Source organism: Lagenorhynchus albirostris, chromosome 14 (genome assembly GCF_949774975.1).
Source record: "Lagenorhynchus albirostris chromosome 14, mLagAlb1.1, whole genome shotgun sequence".
NCBI classification, from domain to species: domain Eukaryota; kingdom Metazoa; phylum Chordata; class Mammalia; order Artiodactyla; family Delphinidae; genus Lagenorhynchus; species Lagenorhynchus albirostris.
This window is the reverse complement of record NC_083108.1, coordinates 10919277-10945031: the sequence shown is the minus strand read 5'-3', so window position 1 is coordinate 10945031 and position 25755 is coordinate 10919277. Positions and strand designations below refer to the sequence as shown.

The following is a 25755-nucleotide window of genomic DNA, read 5'->3' as shown; positions in this document are numbered from 1 at the left end:
GATTTGCAGTCTCAACTTTCAAGCCTATCATCTGCATGGTTGAGTGTTTACCTCCAATTGGGAGTTCAGCTGTTCAGTTGCAGGGCAAGTGTTGTCTGTAATCAGGGCTGGAGTTTTCCCAGGAGTAAACAAGAAGAAGGGACAGTAGGAAGAAAATGCAAAGCATCGATGAGGATGCCTGACTGTGGAATCTAAGTTGGGGGAGGAAAAGAGGTGTAAAGATGTTAGGCTCAACAGAGGAAAGTTCTGTTGATGCTGAGAAATTATCAGAATTTGAATACTAAGCATGAAAATTTTGAAGTTTCTATTTTGTGAGTAGTAAGTAAGGTTGAGAATGCTGCTGGGGCCCCAGCATCACCTGGGAGCTTTTTATAAATGTAGAATCTCAGATGAATCAGGATCTTTATTTTAGCAAGTTCTGTAGTTGATTCAAATACACATTAAGGCTGAGAAATACTGGTCTAGAATAGTGGGTCTCAACTCTGGTTGCATAATAAAATGACTGGGGGAGTTCTTAAACTATTCCTGATTCCAAGTGAGAAAGCCTTGGGGTGAGGCCCAGGCATTTATATTTTTTAAAACCAGAATTTGACCCTGACAGTGGTTGGTAAGTAAGGAGTCATCAAGAGACAGAAAGGTTCCAGGCTCATCTACCTGGATTTTCAAGTTACCAGGTTTCCACATTCTGGTCAACTCCAGCCAGTTGTGGCCATGTGGAGATACAGATTGTGAGATCAATTTTTCAAAAGAGGTAAGAAATTTGGTTTTCATAAGAAATATCTATATTTTAAAATCATGGTTAAAATTAAAAAGAAAAAAAACAAAAAAATTAAAAAAAGAAAAAAATAAACTCAGTAGGAATTTCAAAAACAATCGGTTAGATTTTTGACTTGGAAAGAATGGTAGTTTTAAGCCTTCTGCGGTGTCAGCATACCACAGCTGTCTCTCTTTTCCAACTGTTGCGTCACATTAAGTAAGTTTATAGTGACTTAGAGTAGCAGTGAGTAAAAGTGCTGAGGATTTTACAGGGATCAGGATAGTCCCGTAGTCACGTTGGCTTTATCATCTTCTTCACTCTGGAAACACAATGATCAGTAGCCATCAGGGGAAAATGTGGCAGAAAAAGAGAAATCCAGAGAAAAACTCATGCTTCTGTCTTCATTATATAGAAAGCTTCTCTCTGTGGCACAGAAATACTTAAGTCTTTGCGTTGTCTCCTCACCCAGAGTATATGAAAAACCACAGACTTTTTTAGCTGTTTTTGTTTTATTCTTTCCATTCTGCTTTTCATGGATAAAGTCTCCCTTTCTGCTTGACACATTATTTTTTCTTTAGATAAATTAGTAAAACCAATTAAGTTCATATCAAGTACTAGAAACATGGTAACCTTTTTCTTTTATAAAGTGATTTGAATATCTGTTGTAATCCATTATGTGCAAACATTCTCTGTATTAAAATTGTTTCTGTTATCCGTATGCCATGGAGAACCCATAATCTGCCTTATGACTCCTAACTTAAAACTTCTGTTACCCATACACAGAGCAGGGGGGAAAGCTAACTCCTTTTATTTTGCAATAGACCTTGAAGCCTAGAGACCAAAATCATTAGCAACTAAAACCTTGGATCCTCTTTCCTTGAAAGCAGAGAGGTCTCTGTCTTTGAAACTTATGTATGAGCAAAGGGAAACAATTCCATTAATTTTGGGGAGATGGGTACCACAGACCCATTGAGAAGGCTGAATTCTTTCAATGACAGAAATAAAAGAACAAAGGAAAAGAGTAGTCTCTATAGAAACTGAGATTAAATATTCTTATATAATTAACCATTATATATATAAATAGTATATATGTATGTATATCATTTTATATATAAATATTTATTTATATATTTGTTTATGTATATGTATATATATGTTTATGCGCTCCAGGTACATAAAATTGAATTATATACATGATATTAGAGATCAAAGTTAAGTAAAATATGATTATGCACTCGTGTTTAACAGACCAGTGACAACATAAATGTAAACAGAGGAAAGTCCAAATTCCAAAAGAGAATGATCAGTATCATCAAATGCCACAAAGATGTCCAATAAAATGAGGACTTTAAATTATCTAAGAAAAACCACCCTCACCTCTCACCTGGATTATTGCAGTTGTCTCATAACCATTCTACCTGCTTTTAACCTCACCTCTCTTCTCTCTTTTCTCAGTGCTGCATCCAGAGTCATGTTAGAATTAAGCCTGATCGCATGACCCCTCTGGACAAGACCCTCCAAATATTTGACAGAAAAGCCAAAGTCCACATGGTGACCTATTTGATCTGCCTGTGTTCTGCCCCCCACAGCCATCCTCACTCGGAAACTCGCTGAGCCATCTGCTTCTCTCTCCTTGGCGCCCTGGTTCTGGCCACAGAGGCCTTTGTCCAGGTCTCTAGCTGTGCCCCACTCTCAGCCGGGACTTTGCCCTTGATGTTCCCTCTCCCTGGAAGACTCCTCCCCAAGAATCATAGCTCAGCTTCTTCACTCCTCCAGGTGCCACATCCTCACTGAGGCCTTTTCAGGACACTGTCTACAAGTTCTGCAGTGTTCCTCGGTTGACATCTTCTATCCCAATTGCCTGAATCACATTTTCAGTTTAGCCTAGAGCTACTCGATCTGTGTAACAAACTACATATTTTCCTGATGCGCTTTGTGTTTTGTCCGACTCCACCGTGAGAGTAGGGACTCTTATCTCTTGTTCACTGCTCCATCCTCAGCTCCTAACCTGGTGACTGGCATGGTCGGCACTCAGTACGCATTTGTTGTATGAATTGTGAGAGATAGTTTAGGGATCGCATTCTCTGGGGACAAGTTAAAGGTTGTCTGAGGAGTAGTGATGGTCATTTTAGGCTAGAAGTGGACCCTTTAGGTTAGAAATACACCTATTTGTATGATTTCTCTCACCAAGTTCAATGCTCAGGAGTTGACAGTGAAGGACATAAGTTCCTTGACACATGTTAATCAGCATTGCTCAACAGAAATATAATGCAGACCACACATGCAAGCCATATTTGTAATTTAAAAAAAATCTTTCCAGCTTTATTGAGGTATGATAGACAAGTAAAAATTGTATATATTTAAGGAGTACAAAATGATGATTTTACATATAGGTATGTATATATATATATATATATATACACATTGTGAATTGATTATCACAAACAAGGTAATTAATGAGATTTTACATTCTTTTTTTACACTAGGTCAGTGAATTCTGGTGTGTGTATCGCACATACAGCATATTTCAATTCAGATTTGTCATAGTTCATGTGCCAAATAGACCATGTGGCTACTGGTTGCTGTATCAGACAATTGAGAGTGGACAAATGTAGAGTTGGAATGGTTGGTTCTAACTGAAAGATACAATATGGAGGCAACTGAGTATAAAAACAAGACAGTTGTTGAAATGATACAACAGAAAGCCAGTTACATCAGTAGGAGAAAATAGTGGGACAGAAGAGAATTATGAAAGGAGTTCCAAATTATGGCAAAGGATAAATTCAGTGGGATTAAAGCCTAGGAGTTTGTGATCAGAGATTATCTAAAGCATGAGATGGAAATGAAAGTTGTTATGGACCAAAAGTACAATTGAGTAGCAACAGTGGTCCAGGAAAATGAGAGGTGTTGTTGTGAACAGTAAGGTTGTTGCCAAAGTCTTCATTGAATGTGGGTGGAGGCGAGCAGCTTTCAGGTCAATAGATGACAACAGTGGAGTGCAGAAGGTGAACTACTGGAACTCATGACACCCAAAAGAGAAGGCTTTATTTAGGACAGGGTGAAACGATAATCTGTTAGAAGGGTTAATGTGGGTTCTAGAGATGACTAGGAGAATTCATCAATATGTCAGAGGGAGAGTGATGAGAAAGAGGGTAGAGTGTAAAAACAGGGGGAATATTAGGATAGAATAGAAGACAGTCAGCTGGAACAGTCAGGGTATGCCCAAAGTAGAAGAGCAAAGCATACCTGTTGTCAAATCAGAATTTGGGGCTGTTCGATTATATCTCAGTAAGGATATTTCCTGGCTGGCTGTGAAGGAGAGTTTTTCCTCAGATAAGCTGGCACTGTCACACTACTCTAATCTTTTAACATCATACATACGGTTCTTCCCAAGGGCAGAAGTAGTCTTAGGTAATGTCTCTTCGATAGCCAAGATGAACTGTTTACGTCTGAGAGGCTTTATCAAGGCAACTCTCTCCTAGAATTCACAGTATATTTATTATCCTTGATGTCACTTTTCATATTACCTCTTTCAGAAGCTTCTTTAAAGGGATAAAGGAGCCCCCAGCTGAGTCCTGGGTCTCGAAAGAGTTCGTCTGAGACTTTAAAGGAGAATCAATATTTAAAACTCTAAGGCAAGAAAGAAGAAAAGTCAGTATTTGTGTGGGAATATTTTTTTATTTGCCCAAAAAGACTGAACTAATTGCAAAAGTAATCTTAAATTATTCATTCAACTTCGTCATTATTCAATATTCATTCAACAAACATTTGCTGAATTTTAGATAGTTATCAGGCACACTACAATGTTTCACAGTGATGAAAAAGATAAAATCGTTCTCAAAGAGATTCAAATTAAAGCAGGAGACTGACAGTTAACTAGGGAATTAAAATAGAATGTGGAGGGACTGTCAAGGGCCCCCCCTGACTTGTGGGTGGTAGGTTGGTAGAGATAGAACGTTATCTCAGCCAACATATAGCCATCCCCCAAGTAACCAACACTGCAGAGCATTTACTGAGTATGAGAACATAGAAGAGAGCACCATATGACACATCAGTACAGCGCAACTGCCTGATGATCCTTTCCAACATCTGTTTTAATTTTCCCTAAAAATTTCATCTTCCTGTACTAATCATCACAACTTTGCCTCTCAAAAATTTCAGATTCTCTCCTCTCTCATCCACATACCTTCTCAAAATCCAGTCGTGCTTACATTCCTCTCTGCAAGACAATGCTCAGCTAAGAGAAGTAGTTCCCAAACCTGACTCTACAGTAGAATCACCTGGGGAACTTTTGCAATGCTCTCTGACCAATTAAATCATCATCTCTGCAGGCATCAACATGTTTTTTACGGTTCCCCAGGTGCTTCCAATGTTTTGGCAAGGTTGAAAGCCACTGCCTTACAGTGTTCAGCAAACCCAAACCTGGTCTTAATTCAAACCATGTCTTGTGGTCTTGTGCCTCGAGCATGACCTGTATAAAGAGCTTAAAGTCATGGATCCTCCCAAACAATCCAGGTCAAATGCAGTGGTGTTCTGAATGCAAATTAAGACAGAGAATCGTGCGGGTTTGAGACTGAGTGGAATCAAAGCTGATCCTGCAGTTTCTGGTCTGGGCAGCAGTGCAGAAGGTAAGTGCAGCTAATTACATATAATTCGTAATATGTTTGTAATAACTAAGGGTCACTGGAGTACCTAACATGAATGCAACCAGGTTGTTTTAGAAACTTAGGGTTTTTTTTTTAAAATAAGAATGCAATTAACTATATTATTTTTGAAATGAAAGCAATCAGTCCATGTGATGCTAAGGAAGTCTTAACTCCAATGGAGAATGTTTCTAGATGATGGTATTCATATTAAGAGAATATTACACAGGAATATGCTTTATCTGGGGAGAGATTAAGATTAGACTGTGGAATAGACAAGTCATGTTCTTTTTTAAAAGATACTTTTTTTTTTTTTGCATTAAACCCCACATTCTTTGAACCATTGAATCTTCAAATCTCAGTAGTATTCTAAAAGGAATAATGCTTTCCCCCAAGCGTATTCATATGGGAGCTTTAAACAAAAGGAAGAGAAAAGTAACTATTACTTTGTAATTGAGGAGGCCTGAATGAGTTCCACCCTTCAATCAGAGTCCTACCAGCGTTCAGTAGCACAAAACGTGTTCCTCAAACTTCCTCACACTATAATTTTATGTACTTTTCTTTATAATTCCCCAAGATGTCTTAGAATTTCCACCATTTTTACATATCTTTTATGCAATTCTTACCAGTAAAGTTGTAAAATAAAGCCACTCTTATCCTTCTATCCATTTAGGGTTTTTGCACCCAGGGCATAAATATAGTGCTATGAGTTTGATTTTAGCAAACAATGTATGTGTCATACCTTATAATTCTTTCCTGGCTTTGGTTTGACATTAAAATAGGAGAAATGGCATACTCAGAGCTCCGTTACCTTTTATAGCAGACATGCAGTGTTCTCCAAGAAGATGAATGACTGGGTTACATTCTGATTATTAAAGTGAGTGAGGTTTATTACTCTGTTCAACAAAAGTATATTTAATAGCATTTTCATTATATTCAAATCATTTCCAGAGTTACACACTTAAAAAGTAAATGAAGTGTAGTTCTGTAGAGAATTACTCCTGTGTGAATTCAGGCAAAGTAAGAATACTATATTATTCTTAATGGAAAATTCTGAATACGTATTTGAGCTATAAATACATGTAAAGATGAATGATATGTTTTCCAAGGGTATTTTACTGTGAAGTTAAAGGTGATTAAGGCAAAAATGTATTAAGAAGTTTGAAAATGTCTTTTGGAAAATGGGTGGCGTGCTCTTCAGTTTCTGCAGCCTTATCGCGGTCCATCCCTCAAGTCGCTCCATTTGCTCCGCGCAACACCTGCTTTGTGTGTGTCTTGATGTTCACGTGCTGAATGATGGTATTTCCCCTACTTCCCTGGGGAGGCATGAGTCCCTTCTGCTTCCAGGAAGAGCTCTGCATACATGTCTGTGCATAATATTTTCTCTTACTCCTCACCCTTGTTCTTTGGGATTAGGCGAAATCCTTCCACGTAACCGGCCTGAATAAGCCTGGTAATCAGGTAATATAAAGTATTAAGCCTCAATAAAGCTGGGAGAAAAAAATTTAAAAATACAATGTAAATAATAAAAAGAATATAAGGTAATGAGAGAGAAAAGTTGTTTTACTATCTCCACAACATAAATTATGATATTGATCATCCAAAGGTGGGAATGATATGAAAGGGGAGTTAATTTTGTAGATTTAAATAAAGGGATGATCAAAAGTTAAGGGAGATGCAAAAGGGAGGAGATATGGGGATACAGGTGTATGTATAGCTGATTCACTTTGTTATACAGCAGAAACTAACACACCATTGTAAAGCAATTATACTCCAATAAAGATGTTAAAAAAAAGTTAAGCTAAATTAACAAATCATGTATAATTTTCCAATTTTTACAATTTAAAAGTCACCTTTTTTCATAATTAAGTAATAGGTAAAAGGACTAATGAAATAACATTTTACTCGATTACTTAATATCCAGTGGCAGAGTGTGTTGCTCTGTCTTATCCGTCGAGTCCTTCTGCATTGAATTAGGGCAGCACATTTGTAAGTAAATCTCAGTTGATAGACTTATATGGTAACTTCAGTTTTTTTCATGCTGGTTTCTTGCATCAGTCATGTTAACCTGTATTGATTTTTATAATCTGGAAGAAATTAGATCAGGCCACTTAGAAGTGAGGCTGTTGGTCAGAAAACAAACTAACAAAAGAATTGAAAATGTGACCCACAACACTATTATTTAAAACAGCAGTGCCCTCTACCACTAGCTGTTTATAACTGTGAAACCCGCAAGGCTGTAGAAGCTGAGTCTCTTAAGAAAGCTCATTGCATTCTTTAATCTGAAAAGAGACTCTATTATAGAATTGAGCCTGATGTACAAGCTGGTAAACACATATTTGGCCAAGGAAAAATATTTACAGTAAAATAGTACCTGTCAGGATTCAGTATTTAACGAACACATTGAAATTAAGATGTATTTAAAGTTTTCAGTTAAAAATTTAACAAACACATCATCTAAAATAACTTCAGCTTTGTGTTAGTTTTTTCTTTAATTTTTAAACCAATTTTTTTCACTTTTTTTAATTGAGGTATAATTGACCTATAACATTATATTAGTTCCAGGTGTACAAATAATGATTTGCTATTTGTATACATGGTGAAATGATCACCACAATGTCTAGTTGACATGTGTCATCATACATAGTTACAATATTTGTTTTTCTGGTGTGAGAACTTTTAAGGCCTACTCTTTTTTTTTTTTTTTCATGTTTCTCACTTCTCTTTGATCAGGTCTTTATTCAAAATTAGCTGTCCAAAATGATTTGACCTTTACCGAAGAAGCAAATTTAAGTTTATGCCGCAGCCTTCTTTTCCTCTGTGGTGGGTTTCTTTTCTGCAGGCTTCTTTTCAGCTGCTTGTTTCTTGGGGACTTTTTTCCCACCAAAGCCTTCTTTCGCTTCTTCAGCTTCTTAACGCAAACAGCCTCCTTTCCCTTCCTTCCCACCACAGGCTCCTTGCCTGGAATCCCCTTCTCATCTGATTTGGCTTCTAGTGCTGCTGCTGCCCTATCCATCTGGATTTTGTGGTTCTTGGCCTGGCGAAGAATGGTGTTCCGGTGCATGGTCTTTGCATATGGGTTTAGCTTCAACATGATTCTCAGGTTTTTCAGTGGATTCTTCTTCAGGACTCTGCAATGAATCTTCTTGCGTGGTGCTCGCAGGGCTCTTTGGATCTCTGGGCTTTTCAAGATTCTGCTAAGGTCTGTATTGAGCATCTTGTGCATGGGGAGGTTGTAGTTACTCTTGAGGGGAACAGCTTTACGCCAAGTGCCATGCAGCTCCTCTAACTTGCGGAAAAGCACTTTCAGTCCAAATGCAGAAACGTCCCACATGCCCACCAGGAGCAAGGTTCAAAATGTTCAGTTTGCTAATATTAAGCAGAGTAGTTCCAGGGATGTTTCTGAAGGCCTTGATGATACCGTTGTCCTCATTATAGACGATGCAGGGTCCCCTGTGCTGGATACGGCGACGGTTTCTCACTTTGCCTTTGCCAGCTCTCATTCGCTGCGAGCCGTAGACCTTTTCTGATATCATTCCTGGCCTTGAGGTTCTTCTGAAGCAAAACAGCCTCCTTGGTCTTCTTGTAGCCTTCAACTTTATCTTCAACTACCAAAGGAAGTTCAGGAACTTCCTCTATATGATGACCTTTAGACATGGCCAGCGCTGGTAAAGCTGAGGCAGCCAACATATAGCAGATGACATGCCGCTTCTGCATTGTATTCAGTCTGCGGTGCCAATGTCGCCAGGTCTTGGTTGGCGCAAATATGTGGCCCCCACGACACATATTTCCCAAAGCACCCTGGCCAGAACAGTGAGTGCCGCCACCTCAAACCCTGGGAATTCGAGCCACAGGCCTGCCAGTACCCCAAGACTCAGCACTGGTTTGATAACCTGCTAATTCACTAACAGCATAGGGCTGTCTGTTGTTTTTGTGCAAGTTGGTGTGAACAAAGTTCACAATATCTGGTCGAATGGGAGCCTTGAACACAGCAGGCAAAGTGACATTTTTGCCAGCTGACTCCCCCTTTTCAGAGTACACTGATATCAGTGGACGAGCACACACCATGGCGGGAGAGGAGAAGGCCACGCTCCCCTCAACCTGGCAGCTCCCACAGGAAAAGCAAAATCTACTCTTCTAACAACTTCCAAATATGCAATTTGGTGTTATTAATTATAGTCACCATGCTTTACATTATGTCTCCATAATTTTTTAAACCAATTTTAAAAATATAATCTAATGTGCCTGTAAATCATAATTTAGGCTGATTTTTAAAAATGTCTTTATCTTAATATTCTTTGATATTATTTTTAATATTGCTTATTACTCTGTTTATCCTTACAATTTTCTATGCAGCATTTGGGTTGTATATTACTGAACAAAAATGAGCAGTTATAATCTGAAATTAGCAATCATTCTAACCCAATGAAAAATACTGATGAACTTTTGCTTAAGAATAAATATTAGTTTTATAATAAAAATATCAATATAATTTTGATAAGTAGATCTTTTTGGATAACACTATTAACATTTAGATTATGAGATTACAGTCGGCCCTTGAACAACACAATTTTGACCTGTGGGGGTCCACCTATACACAGATTTTTTTCTCAGTAGCAGATACTACAGTCCTACATGATTTGTTTTTTTTTTTTTTTTTTGGTTTTTTTGTTTGTTTTAGATTTGGATTTCTCATATGTGAGAGATCTTGTGGTATTTGTCTTTGTCTGACATTTCACTTAGGATAATGCCCTTTAGTCCACCCATGTTGTCATAAATGACAAGATTTTATTCTTTTCTATGGCTGAATAATATTCCATTGTTTCCATGTGTTGACCATTATAAATAATGCTGCAATGGATGTGGAGGTGCATATATCTTTGCAAGCTTCCTTCAGATAAATACAAAGAAGTGGAATACCTGGATCATATGGTAGTTCTATTTTTAATTTTCTGAGGAACCTCCATACTATTTTCCATAGTGGCTGCAGCAATTTACATTCCCACCAACAGTGCACAAGGGCTCCCTTTTCTCCACATCCTCTCCAACACTTGTTATTTCTTTTTGATAATAGCCATTCTAATAGGTGTGAGGTGGCACCTCACATAAGACCTGAAACCATAAAACTCCTGGATGAAAATATAGATGGTCAGCTCCTGACATAGGTCTTGGCAATAATTTTTTAAATCCAACATCAAAAACAGAAGTAACATAGGCAAAAATCGACAAGTGGGATGACATCAAACCACTTTCATTTCCTCTGCACAGCAAAGGAAACCATTAACAAAATGCAAAGGCAACCTACTGAATGGGAGAAAATATTTTCAAATCATATATCTGATAAGGAGGGGCTAATATCCAAAATACATAAAGAACTCATACAACTCAATAGCAAAACAATCACAAACAATTCAAATAAAAATTGGCAGAAGATCTAAATAGATATTTTTCCCACCCAAAGAAGACATACAGATGGCTAACAGGTACACGAAAAGATGCTCAACATCATTAACCATCAGGGAAATACAAATCACATCCATTTATTTCTAAGGGGAGTGATACTAGCAATTTTCAAGACTTCTTCAGATTCAAATATGCTAAAGTATGAATGTCTCATGTGTTTTCATCACGTTACATTACAAATTTATAACTTATTCTTTTAAGATTAATTAGAAGCAGTAAGGGCTAGTCTTTTTTTTTTTTTTTTTTTTTTTCGGTACGCGGGCCTCTCACTACTGTGGCCTCTCCCGTTGCAGAGCACGGGCTCCGGACGCGCAGGCTCAGCGGCCATGGCTCACGGGCCCAGCCGCTCCTCGGCATGTGGGATCTTCCCGGACCGGGGCACGAATCTGTGTCCCCTGCATCGGCAGGCGGACTCTCAACAACTGCGCCACCAGGGAAGCCCGAGGGCTAGTCTTTTGAGTCCAATTTTAGTGGTTTCATTGAAATATACACTGAGAAAAAAAGATATTTTATTGAGGTTCTTTTAAAAGCTATAGTCACTAAATCCTTTGTATTTTTTATGACAGTAAAATTCTATTCTATATCAAATGAAGCTATATGCAGTTTTTATTGCATATTTAGCAGTAGCTAAAAGAAAAAAGTTAAATTGCTTAAAAGCAATAATTTACCCAAGACCTTGTGAATTTTAGAAAAGGACCACTATTCAAAAGATGTGGCAGCATACTATACAAAGTAAATACAGTTACTAAAATGATTTGGCATGCCACAGTAAGTTCCATTTGAATTTTGAAAATATATTCTTCTGGTTGTCCAGTTGTACATAGAAGCTGAAATCAGTGCTGAATTTTACATCTCCATCCTCCCAATGCCCAGTTTATCCAGTAGAACAATATGGCACTTTTTAAAAGTGCATCAGTGCTCCTAATCCACCAGGGTTTAATACATCATTTGTGCTGTGCAATGCATAATTCCCTGGTGTTGTAAAAAGTTAATGCTGTTACAAAAAAGTCCCCAACACTCATGGGAGGAATTTATGTATGGGTATTCTCTGCTTTTCAAAAGTTCGCTATACACCACTTCACTTTCACAAAAGACCTACATTAGTACATTAGTACCTGTCTTTGATAATCAAAAGAAATCCGAAGAGGATTTTTGTTTTTACAAAACATGGTGAAAAGTGAAACTAGCATTCAGGGTTCGTCTTGTAGCAGCTGATGTACAGGCAGCATGCACCCCAAACCGTGAGAGTGGCACCTGCAATCTCCTTCCCAGGGAACTACACTTAGCATCTTAGCATCGAACCACCATAGCTTCGAACTGCATCTGTGAGCATCTGTGCTGTATCTTGATTTATTTTGTGCCTCCTAGCGAGATATGTCCTTAGGTAATTGCTTCTTTGCTTTATGCCATTTTGGCTTCTAGAAGGCTTCATAGAAATGCTCTACTTTAGGATAGCGGGAAAACCTGTACTTGGGTAATCAAGGTGAATAAGAGTTGTATCATTTTATTGAGCTATGGCTTTTTGGGTTTAATAAGTACAAAACCTAGAAAATAGGGGTCAGTTTTTTATGGTATCTCATCTAATGTTAAAAACCATGTGGAGGACTGGATCTGTATCGCATTTCATGCTGTGCCCCCTGGGAGGATGGGGCCTAATATAGTTTCAGTGGAGTCAGTTGAAACTTTCTGTGGAAAACCTTCAACCTAGTTAAATGATTAACTCTCAAGTAAAAAATAAAGAAAGAAATACATAAAATAAATATTTATGTATATATATCTGAAACATTCTCTGATTAGAAGCCAAGTGAGTCTCACTACTAGTGTAAGTACAAATTAAACTAAAAAATATCTGTTTCTTCCTTTTCCTCTGTTGGCCCCCTAGTCCCTACCCTAACCCTCAGCTTGCATTTTAAGACCTTTCTTCCCTAGCAAAGATCCCACAAACAAGAATTAGTCTGGTGTATTAATTGGTGAAATTAGTCAGGCTCTTTTTCAGTAAACCAGAACATGTTCTCATCCATTCATATCTCCCTATTGTTCAAATTAGTTGCCTTGGAAATTTAAAGCACCTAATATACTCCACAAAGACAATCATAATCTCCACTTCCATCGTGGTTATCAGTGATCAAGATGGGCTTAACGGTTCCTTTATCTTAACTAACTTTCAGACAGGTTTCTTCCTGAGGATAGGCCCCTGACCTCCCTTAGAAAATTTCCTTTAGAACACTTGTGATTGTAAATTCTTCCTCTGCCCCTTTGAGATGGAAATCTTCTCCAACCCAGAAACATTTTGCTCAAAGACCTGGGAGTTACCCCTTTGAAATGTAGTCATCTAAGATAATACGCCTCCTTCCCAGTCTCCTTTGGGGGGCAGCAGCCCAAGTTTGTTAATACGTGACAATTAACAAGCAAAGGTGACCTACTCACGTTGACCAAACCCCCCGCTGAGGTCCTCTAGTGCTTTTCCATAAACTAACTCCGGCAATTAAAAGCCCTTCCTCCTCTCCAGCCGATTGAGTTGTCTCTCTTCTACTACACAAGTCTTGAGCAGGAGACTTGACCTTATTACAATAGTCTTGAATACAGTCTTCCTTGACACTTTTAACAAGTGTTCAGTGCAATTTTGCTTTGCGTCAATTATTTAGTTTTCCTCTCTCTCCCATTTCTGTACCATTTACACATACATCAATCCCTTGTCTTTTGGTCTATCTCAATATTTCTCAAAAAACTTTAATAAGAACCATGATTTGTAGGTTGCCTCTCTTGAAACCAAAATAAATGAATGAATAAAAAATAAATAAAATAAAGGGAAAGGAGAAATGAGGCAGGTTCTCAGTATGATTTTTGCAAAGGATACAGTATATAAATAAGAAGCTCATTAAGTCACGAGTACTAATTTAATACTCTCATAGTCTAAAGGAGAGGTTACAAATTGTATGATAGTAGGCCTGAGGATGGATTTTATTTGACCTGCTCAGTGTACTACAATTCAGGAGATTTCACATAAATTTTCAGGTTTCTAGCATCTTAAACAAATTGTGTAATCTCCCAACCCTAGATATTCATTCCAGCAAGACAGCGGAATCAACTGAGAAAATAGAAAAACAACAGCCTTCATTTAGAGATAACTTACAAAAGATATACCTCAAACTTATTTTTATTCGTTCTTCAAGCTGTTTTGAGCGTGTAATGTATTCATTTCTGCCAAGTGGTTAAAGTAGTAAATGGCTTCCGATGAAATATTTTGAGTTTCTGATTTCCAGGAAATTTGCACTTTATTTTTCTCAGCTTTATGTCAGCAAAACTGATAACCTTTTAGACCACCCAAATTTTATATAGAACTGTAACAAAGGTGATTTTTCTTTTTTTTTTTTACATTTTTCCCATATAATAAATTACATTTACTAGCATAGTTTGGTGTTATATCATTTTATTATTAAATTCTCTTTTTTTTAATACATTTCCATCTCTCTTTTATTATTTTGAGACAAAAGTGACTAAGGTTAATTCTGGGCTTAATACTCATTAAATAAATAGTGAACAATTAATAAACAAGATTGATTATAATTGGTGTGTGTGTGTTGTTTGTGTGTGTATGTGTGTGTGTGCGCTGACCCAAACCAGCATGTTTTTAGCTGGCTTTTTTTTCATTTCACAGAACACTGGCTTCTAGTCAAGGTTCCACTCATCACTAGTTGAATACATTTAGACAAGTCACTTAAGCCCACTCAGACCTGTTTCCTCACAGTAAAATAAAGAGGCTGAAATACACATACTCTAAATTTCCTCAAGTTCTAAAGTAACATAACGTGGGGATTATCACTATGGTGAATGTTCGTGTATCAGGGCAAGCTTGAGTTCCGAAGTGAGGCAGAAACTTGGTTCAGTGGCTGCTGTGCTTCTAATATTTCAGTGTGAAATACGATGTTTACTATAGGTATTTTAATTATAGAATTTTTACTACAGATTTTTTAAATCAGGTTAAAGATGTTTCTTTCTATTCCATACTTCTACGAGTATTTATCATGGATAGAGTCCAGTTTTATTAAATGCATTTTTGCATTGATTAAGATAATATTCTGTTAATGTAGCAAAATATATATTTCCTAATGTCAAATAATTTTTACATATTTTAACTGGGATAAATCCTATATGATTAGGTTTTACAAACATGATTTGCTGGCTTATATTTGTTAATATTCTAATATTTACAGTTTTTATACTTACATTTTTCTTGACTTTGGAATATAATTTTTCTTTTTCCTACTGTCTTTGGTATAAAAGTTATACAAGATTCATAAGGCAAGTTGCAGATACTTGTGTGTATTTGTGTGTGTGTGTATTCATAATCATTGGATAAATGCTTGCAAGATGATTATATGTTATTTTAAGGTCCAAACCACGTGTTTGGCTTGTCAGTAGAATTTAAGTGATTTATCTCACTTACCCAATTTTTCCAATGGTTATAAATATATTCTAGTTTTTTATTAAATTCTGACTCAGTTTGCATAAGCTATAGCATCACCTTTGGAAAACTATTCCCCTGAATTTTTTTTAAATTAAAGTATAGTTGACTTATTATATTACCTTCAGGTATACAACACTGTGATTTGATATTTTTTTAAAGATTATACTCAATATAAAGTTATTATAAAATATTGGCAGTATTTCCTGTGCTGTACATTACATCCTTGTATCTTATTTATTTTATACCTAGTAGTTTGTACCTCTTAATCCACTTCCCGTATCTTGCCACTCCCCACCAGACTTGACCACTCTGGTACCACTAGTTTGTTTTCTGTATCTGTGAGTCTGTTTCCTCCTGTTATATTTGTTCATTTGTTTTATTTTTTAGATTCCACATATAAATGAAAAGATACAGTATTTGTCTTTCTCTATCTGATGTATTTCATTAAGCATAATACCCTTCAGGTCCATCCATGTTGTTGCAAATGGCAAAATTTCTTTCTTTTTTATGGCTGAATAGTATTCCATCGTATATATATACCACATCTTCTTTATCCATTCATCTGTTGATGGGCAGTTACGTTTCTCCCATATCTCGGCTATGTAGAGATCTCATTATTACCATAAGGATTAAAATAATTCAGAGTCACAGTTTTTACCACATTTCCATTTAATTGTCAGTATTTGCAAGTGCAGAAGATGGAGGAATGAGAGAAAACAACAGTGGATTTTCTAAGCTTAATTCACTGGTGACTCCTGCTGAAGCTTTTGCTCTAGATGCCATCTGTTTTCACCAAAGCAAATAAACAGGCTTTGGCATCTGGTATACAGCCAGTGACTTGGTGAATGTTTGTTTGCCCCTCTTGACAAGTATTGAAAACACACTAGAAGTTGTTTGAGGCTTATACCTGGCAAGCCCAGCAGTACACCTCCATTCACTGTGCTGTCACAGGCTTGCATCGATCTATGACTCTGTCCATAGTTTAGTCCAAAAGAAATGGAATTGTTCCCATCACTAAAATAACATGAAGCCAAATCATTCTATTTATTGCTAGATCCTAGAGAACAGAAAATATCATAGGATTAGAGGAGACAAATGAATCCCATGAAAATATTGGGCCTATATTTTCATTTCATGAAAATATAGTTTCTGTGCAAAGAAGAGGGCTGCAATAGTCTGGAATAATCTGGATATTATTTTTACATCATAGAGAAAGATGTGCTATGTGCCACTACCACTTTAAAAGGCACACACCTCTTGTTAGACCTTTTTGGATTTTAGAAGAAACAAACCCTAAAATTAAGGATATTACACATGATATTTAAGTGTAGAATAAAATGCCGTGCTTTAATTTGAACACAGAACAAGAAAAAAGCAAAAGTTCCCATCTGATCCATACTGGAATGTCAGCAGCTTTAACATTTGGGCCTTATCATTGAGTCGATAGGATTGGTTGCTGTGTGTGTCCATGGACAGGGTATTGTATGCACATTTGGTCAGGCACTTATATCTGAACCCTATCAACTGCATGTAGGGTTTTGGCACAAAGCCATACCTTCTTCTCCAAAGAACTGTACTTTTGAGAAACGTTCTTGCTTTTCTACTGAGTCACCCAGGTGATTAAATGCCAAATCATAAAACCCTAGGTGTCTTTACAAGCAAACCTGCTCAGCATCACCTGCTTCTCATTTTCTCTACTTAGATACAGATTTGCCTGTGCTGAGAAGCACTCCATGGTCCTTTAGAAACGGTCTAAACGGCATCAATGATAAGTCAGTCTTAAAGCTAAACAAAGTTGTAGTAGAAATCTCAGCTTGCCTCCTTCTGCCACAATGCTGGATGACAACTGCTTCTACAATCAATCTTGGAATCTCCAGGGGACTTCCCTGTGACCTGTTTACTGAAGTGGGGAATATGTGAACCTGGTTTAGAGAAAACTGTGTCTCATAGCCGGTACCAGCTTCAAGATGACAGTAACAGAATGATTCCCCCGCTCAGTATCAGCCTTGATTAGCACGTTTAGTTACTCACTTTGCCTGGAAAGGGAGATGACCTGAGCGTGAAATGCTGGATGTTCAGCCACTTGGAGCAAGATTAGGTTCCAATAACAAGGGATTTGGGGAAAGAGGAATGTAGACGCACTCAGAAACGTGCTGTTACGTGTGTCCAGTGTGGATGCCCTCCAAAGGTCCCTGGATACAGAGGAAGCACTTGACAATCAGACACACAATGTGGCCCAACCTATGGATGTTGGGTTTCCTCCTCCACAAGCCCATGTAGGGAGTGAAAATTCAAACTTCAAACCTGACAGAGCCAGGACTGTGCTTATCAGTGTCTTGAGGGAAGGTTACTGTATCTTACTGCTTTTGAACATTGACACATGGCTTAGTCAAGCTTTCTTACTTTGCCCCTGGTAGACAGATGTGTGAGTCTTTTCTATGTAGGGTTTATAGCCCTTTCAGGAACCCAGCTTTTTGCAGAGGTTTCAATTTTAACTCCCCATCTCGCAAGCTAGAGACCTCATCCTTTTCTTTTTCCCTGCTTGGGTTTTAAAACCCACTAATCACTTCTGCATTACCTGCCCTTCTCCACCAAAACAGGATTACCTGCCTCTCTCATCAACTTGAGAACCCACCATTCTTGCTCTCACTGACCTCTGCATTGCTGATACCTGTCACTTCCCTTCCTTTCTGGCAGGCATAGCCATGCATTAAAATATCTTTTATCAAAGTAATATTTAGTTAGCCTTTGTAGGTGTTTTACAGAATTGTTTGAATGTTGCCCTGTTCAGCTGTGAGATGACTCGTGTCTTTCCAATACAGCAGACCTTTTTTAACACTCATTTATTTTTTATTACTAAAGTTTGCCTGTGGAATGTACGTAGCTACATATTGATGATGTGTCTAGATTTAAGCTATAGAACATATAATCATTGTGATTTTAATGCAGAATTTAATGTGACTTAATAATAAATTTTAAATTGCCAATTTAAATGTATTTGCAAATCAGGAGTCTATTGTCAAATCTTATGACTATTCAAAAACAAAATACAACATGATTACTTAGTTATAGCATATTTTCCTAAAAATAAAATTGTAGGTACTGATATTTATCTAAAATTTGAAAAGTATTGGTCAGTGCATCTAATCTTGAATAACATAGTTATTCTGGCATATTGCTATTATAAATTATTCCTTATAATTTCTTATAGGAAACATGCAGCTTTATAGACTACACTATAACTGCTGTGTAAAATTTGTACTACTCAAGTATATAAAATAGATGTAAACACACACACATATTAGAAAGACTAAATGAAGGTCCCTTAGAGATTTTTTTCTTAAAATGATGTATCCTGGAATTATCTTGAAAACAAGATTCTTAACACATTAACCATGATCGGGCAGTTTAAAAGAAGAACTAATAGTAAAGGGCAAATATAGTGCCTTTCTTTTCTAACTAAATATTAAGTTAGCTCAACTTCAACGTTGCTTGAGTTGCAACATGCATTATAGAACACAGAGCTAATTGCTTTAGTGTTTCAACCCTCCAAGCAGTGCAGATGTTATGCAAATGTTTTAGTGCTCATTTTCAGAAAGTAAACAATTGTGGTAAATTTTGCAAGGGTATTTTCTTTTTTTGCATTAGCACTAAACTTTCCAAAATTGTTGCCAGCTACAATGTTAGTGCTCAAATAAATTGAAATTTTTGTGGAGTAAAAACCTGTCAGATGTGGACGTATAATGGATTTTTTTTCTAATTGTGAAACACCATTACATTAGAGAGCAACATGGAGTTAAATAGAACTATTAGTATTATGTAGGCTCCCTAATTTGATGAAACATGTTATTGGTATCCACAGACAACAAGAATTTGTCAGGTGTATCTTTAATAAGTATAAAATACAAACAGGTTTATTTCTTCACGTGAAAATTATACTTAGAGAGCATTCAAGATTTTTCATAATCCTGTATTTTGTGTCGACGACAAAGATGAATTTAGAAAAAAATTCCATTACTAATAAATTCTTATAAAGATGATTTTGGAATTCAATAGCAAACTGATTTGTAATCATTTGCAAGTATATCATCCATGTGGCTTAGAAATCTGAATCTTAACAATTTATAAAAATTCCTACAGGAAGGTAGAGTGTAAGTATTTCTTGATTATATGAATTTGAGAGACAGGGTGTTATTTGTTTCCTATTGCTGCTGTAACAAATTATCACAAACTTTAAGGCTTAGATTCATTATTTTAGGGTTCTGCAGTTCAAAAGTTCTCAATTCAAGATGTCAGTAGGTCAGTGTTCCTTTTGGAGGCTGCAGGAGAAACTGTTTCCTTGTGTTTTCCGGTTTCTAGAGGCCATCTGCATTCCTTGGCTCCTAGCCCATTGCTCCATCTTCAAAGCCAGCAGTATAAATCTTCAAATCTCTCTCTCCTTTCTGTCTTTTGCTTCCATTGCCACGTCTCCTTTCCTGCCTTACCCATTTCCCTAAAAGGGTCTTTGTGATTACATTGGGCCCATCCAGATAATCCAGGATAATCTACCCAGCTCAAGAGACTTAATCATGGCTGCAACGTCTCTTTTGCCATGTGCAGTGGGTTGAACAGTAGCCTCCAAAAGATTTGTCTACCTGGAACTTCAGAACGTGACTTTATTTGGAATGAGGATCTTTGTAGGTGTAATTAAAGATCCCAAAATGAGATCATTGTGGATTAGGGTGGGCTCTGCTTCCAATGAGGAGTATCCTTACAAATAACAGAAACGTATTAGACACAGAGAGTGGGAGGGGATGGGGAAGGACTCTCCCTCTGACTCCAGAAGGATTCAACCCCACTAACACCTTGATTCCAGACTCTGACCCCCGTACCTGTAAGAGAACAAATTTCTGTTGTTCACAGTCCCCCAGTTTGTGATAATTGTTTATGGAAGCCCTAGGAAACTAAAATCCCATTTAAGGTAACATAATACAGGATCTGGGGATTATAGAATGTGGACATCTTTCAAGGGGCATTATTCCGTCTACCACAAAGTGCAAATATCCTACCAAATTTGAGAAATTACTCTTACATTCTGGTGAGTTACATGCTTCTGTTTCTGTCTCATCAGCATAGCAGGATGCTTAAAAGCAATGTCTTCACATTTCTCTTTATGGGTGATAATGATGTGATTGATATTCAAACACAAATAGTTTTAAGTAAAGAATGTTATTCCCCATGAAACAGCTTGCTAAAAGGCTGATGAAAAAAGTTTGGTGAGATCATATTAAAAGATACATATCCTAGAATCTTGATATACTGGCTCTATAATTTAGAAATATTTGCTATTCTCTTTGTACTGGTCCTTAACTGCAAGAACAATAAAATTCATAGAAAGTAGTTTATTAACTGGAGTTCTCTGAGCAAGACAAGCCCCAGTACCATCTCCAGGTTTTCCTTATGAGTTTGAATTGATTTAGGCAAAGGTCACACTTAACTATTTCTCCTCCATTTGTTTTCCAGAAGCTAATAGTTGCATCTAAAAGGCCCCAACTTTAATTTGGCGTGAGTTATTACTGAATCTTCCAAATGACTCCACGGTGTTAGATTTTTTGTTCACAATTACACTTTACTAAAGGTCTTAATTATAAGTTTCTGTTAAATCTCAGCATGGATCTTTTCCATATTAGACAACGATATTAATTGATTAGTAGATCAAATAGAATTGATTTGAAATACTATCAATAGCAAAACTGCAGTTGTTATTTTATGTGTTGAATTTGAATAACCCCAAATCAACCATAAAGAAATAGAGACAACCTTTGTGAAAAATGCTTCAACACTGATGTATCCAGTTAGCCAATAGTTCGCTACTGGTGTTCCCAATTTAATCAGACATCTTTTCACAACTACCAATTAAGGCTTTTTGTTGGGTTTTAGAGATAATAACGGAAAGCTGGCTACTCCTCATGTCCCCACTCAAGTCTTCAATTAATAATGACATATATACAAGAAAAATAAAGTAAGCTTTCTCACTGTTTAATGTCGGACAATGCAGGTAATTCAAACTGATAAATATTTTAGTGCGCTTAGGTATAAATATCACAGACAGACATAGCCTGAGAATTAAGCATTTAATACTTGTGACTATAATTTCTTGCTGCCTTGAATTTCTTTTCAGAAGAAACATGAATTATAGAGTTTTCTGTAGATTCTATTTCTAGTTGCCTGTTACAAGAACATACGGGATGTTATGACTAATTGAACTTAACTGAATTACAAGGGACTCACTGTTTCGCAGAATGTTATTATTGGTTGGTCAGGTAGTAATATATAACAAGCAAGAGAATGACAAAAGTATTTTGACAACACCAAATGCTGCCAGAACTTCAGATAATACTTACTTTTTGGAAGAGAGGTCATCTTGAATTGTAGAGAAAAATTATAAAATATTAGAGTACTTTAAACATTAATGAAATAGACAGCATCTACAATGTTACTTTATTTTTCTGTGATTTAGGACAGAAGTTTACCAGAAGTACAGAGCTATTTATACTACTTTAAACCCCTACTGAATATTGCAATGTTTTCCTTAAAAAAAAAATCCCATGAATCGAATACCATGCACATTACTAGACCACCGAACTATCTGCTAATGTTCTTGTATGTTCATAAAAGTACAAACTAGGTATCCACAAGGCACAGTAGTACATAATAATCACTGTTAAATATGTTATTTAATCTGCATTATTATTCTGATACATGATGGCATAATTTTCCTTGATTGAAATAAAGTGTTTCTAATTACATATCAATTTCTTAAAAACACATCTAGATGTATGCATCTTTTAAGCTAATAAAAGTAATCATCAAAAAGGAAGTTGATCCATGCTTACTAATACAATTATTAATAATTTCAAATTAGATATGAATAACAGTACATTTCTTTCCCAAAACACAGGGTAAGAAAAGTGAGTTTACATAGAATTTCTTATTTTACAGACATTATTTTTTGAGACTTCCTTTTGAATATTACAAATCTAGAAAAAGAAGGTAAAATGAAAGAAGCATGGAAGTAAGAGCTTCCATGAGGAAGAGGAAGGAGAAAATAAAGGGAAGATAGAAAGATGAAAGGATATAGAATCACTAGCAAGAAAAGCAGGAAGAAAATGACGATATTCCTGAACCAATAGTGAGTGAAGATTCCATTAAACCCTACAGTACACTCCATTATACAAACAAACGAACAAAACTGAAGCAATCTGATTACTTAGAAAGTGCTCTTTCCCACCCACTTTGCTTTCCATTCTTAGTTCTGTTTCTCCAACTCAGTATTCTCCAACTCAGTTGCCTGGAACTACCAGCATCTGCATTACCTGCAAGTTCTCAACATCCCTGTCCTAAAGCAACTAAATCAGAAACTCTGGGAGCCCGGTCCACAATCTGCTTCTTCTTTCTTTCTTTTTCCTTTTATTTCTTCTTGGCAAACTTTCCAGGAGATTCGCATGTGCACTAAAAACCACTACTCTAATCCAGACCATCATCCTGTCTTCCTCAATCTCTTTATGTTCATCAGTTTCCATCCAAAGAATCCAAATGCCATACAAGGCTAAATGAAATGGAACACAGTAGTAATGTAATGTACCCCCTTAGCTAGAGGTCCAAGACACTAATGAACACATGAAAAAATTAAGGCGTATTCGTTATGTTTGACATTCAACAAATTTTAAGAAAAAAAGGCAAGTGAAATGAAAAATTCTCCCACTGGCAAGTTTTCATAGTTCAGTATTTGCAAAGACAGGAATCCTGGGACTCATTTTCAATCTGTACTCCCTTCACACCAGCTCTATCTAAAGTGCCAGTGGAATTATCTTCCTTAGAGTCAGGTCTAGAAAGGTCAACATTTGGTCCAAATTGTTGGGTTCTTCCTGTTGCTTTCAAAATTAAGTATAAATGATTCGGCACTTTTCTAAATCTCCAGACTTTTCTACCTTCTACCAACTTCTGCAATGTTTCTCTTCTCTAAAATTTCCAGCTCATTACTCCCCACAGGACTCTGCACTGCCATGCCTACAACCTCATTCCTGCTATGTTTACAACCACGTACAATCATATTCCCATTTGAACTTGTAAAACTTCTGTTTATTTTAAGTTCAATTTCATAATCTCCTCTTGCTTAATAAATGTAATCACTTACGTCCTATCTTTATTTTTGCTCCCCTATTTTAGCCATGTCATTCTTTTTGTGTTCTATTTGTTTGCTCACTTACAGTTTCTCTGTATGAATGGTGTTCAACTTTGACCCCAGAGATCCTTCTTGCAACACTTTATATCCAGTTATGTTTTAGAGATAGGTTGTCCCACCTGGATTTCTGTCATTCATCCATTATTGGATGTTCCTAAAAACCTTTTTAATCATACAAATATTGCTTTACTTTCTCTATTAATTTGCTAGGGCTGCTGTAACACAGTACGAGAAACTGAGTGGCTCAAACAGCAGAAATTGATTTTCTCATAATGCTGGAGGCTAGAAGTCCAAGATCAAAGTTATCAGCAGGGCTGGTTCCTTCTGAGGGCTGAAGGGAAGGACCTGTTCCAGGCCCTCTCCTTGGCTTGCAGATGGCTGTATTCTCCCTATGTCTTTACATCGTCTTCCATCTAGACCTGTATGTGTCCAAATTTCCTTTTCTTATAAGGATACCAATCATATTGGATTAGAAACCACCCTAATGACTTCATTTTAACTTAATTACCTCTTTAAAGACCCTATGTCTAAAAAAGTTCACATTCTGAGATACTGAGGGTTAATACTTCAACATATGAATTTGGGAGGGGAGACAGAATTTAATTCATATATTCTTTCCCTTAAATCATGCAGAATGGCATAATGCATAATAACATGTATGAAAAGTGTAACGTAGAGATTAAGACCAATTATTTGGATAGTTTGAGGATGAAAAAGCCTCACTGGTTAAAAGATCATAATAATTAACTCACAAGAACATCATATAGTTTTACTTTTCTTAATAACTTCCCTCTCTTCCAATTTTCTCTATTGGCATGGTTTAAAGCCGCAGGAAATGCATAGAATAACATCAAGTTTACACATTTGTTGTTAAATAAAATGCCTTCTTAAGAGCCACTGCAGACCTTTGGCAACTTATTGCTGAGCTGCTGCACTACAGGCACTGAGAAAAATTCAATCAATTTCTGCTATATTCAATTGCAAGAAAAAAAAAACAAAAACCTAAAATATCATTCCTGAGTAGGCTTGCTTGAAAAGAATCCCATCATATTTTATAGTGTTGTTGTTTGGCATTATTTCCTACAGAGAATTGGTTTGGATAGAAATAATATGAGCTGAATTACGAAGATTTTTCAATGATATTCTTTGTCATCAGTTATTAAATGATCAGCATGATAGCATGTTGTTTATAAAGTACTAAAAACATTAAAAAATACCTAATACCTTTAAATAATTATCCTTTCTCTGGATAGAAGACAAGATGCTATGGCATATTTTAATTACTAAGAGTGAATCACTTTAACAGATTTATGTAGACCATCTCTAACAAATGTTAAAAGAATATAAAACAGTAGTTTACCTTTGTCATTGAGAAATAAGGCAAATGATCAGCCTTAGTATAAATTTATTTTATTACTTTCTATAATACATGATTCAAAACTTTTATCTTATAAAACTTTTCAAAATCATACAAAGTAATAAATTGATTAAAATAATTGATGGAATCATTGAATTTTAGATTTATGGAGAATTAGAGATCATGCAGTCCAAAAAAACATGTTTTTTTTCAAACAAAGAAACCAAGGACTGTTAAGGTTGACTTCCTGTTCAGTAATGGAATAGGTGCCTTAAAAGATAGAAATGAGAATTTTATATAATTCATCATTTCTAAGAGTTTATAGTCTGTGCAAAAAAGAAGATATAAGTATGTTACAAATTAAATAAGCAAATATAATCATGGCAAAATGAGCAGTTACCATAAATAAGTCATCTTAAATAATATGTATTCTATTTGCAAGAACATGAATGGCAGATGTGGGCAAAATTTTTATTGAATAAACCTAAATTTTATTTCTATATTATTTTCCTAATTTGGGGAGGGTAAGACATTGGGGTTAATATATGACAGCATGCTTTTTTATGCTGTCTTGGCTACTAAAGAAGTAAATGGAAAAATGTCAGAGCTTTTTATAGTCTAATCCATCCTTACACTTGAAAGATATCAGATTATATGGATTATCAAAGGTCAGTGTATTGAAAATTCTTAGGATTGGAAGAGATCATCCAGGTCATCTAGTTATTCACCAGCCAGTTGCTGACAAGCTTCTCAGTGGCTGAACTGAAAATAGACCATTTGGGTTTTATTTTTCCTTCTTATATGGATATGGGCTGCAAATAGTTGTTTGAATTTGGGGAAGGT

At 36.3% G+C, this 25755-nt stretch overlaps 1 protein-coding gene and 1 pseudogene across 2 annotated transcripts in view; one reads left to right on the top strand and one right to left on the bottom strand.

Annotated features, from left to right (window-relative positions):
• The first annotated feature begins 5200 nt into the window (after positions 1 to 5200).
• Positions 5201 to 25755, top strand: part of CDH7 (cadherin 7) — a 190175-nt gene continuing 169620 nt past the window's right edge. For both annotated transcript variants that reach the window (XM_060121157.1, XM_060121156.1), the window contains exon 1: positions 5201 to 5385. The gene's annotated coding sequence lies outside the window, so the exon portion shown is untranslated. The remainder of the gene's footprint in view (positions 5386 to 25755) is intronic.
• LOC132532366 (large ribosomal subunit protein uL4-like) lies at positions 8196 to 9503 on the bottom strand (annotated as a pseudogene).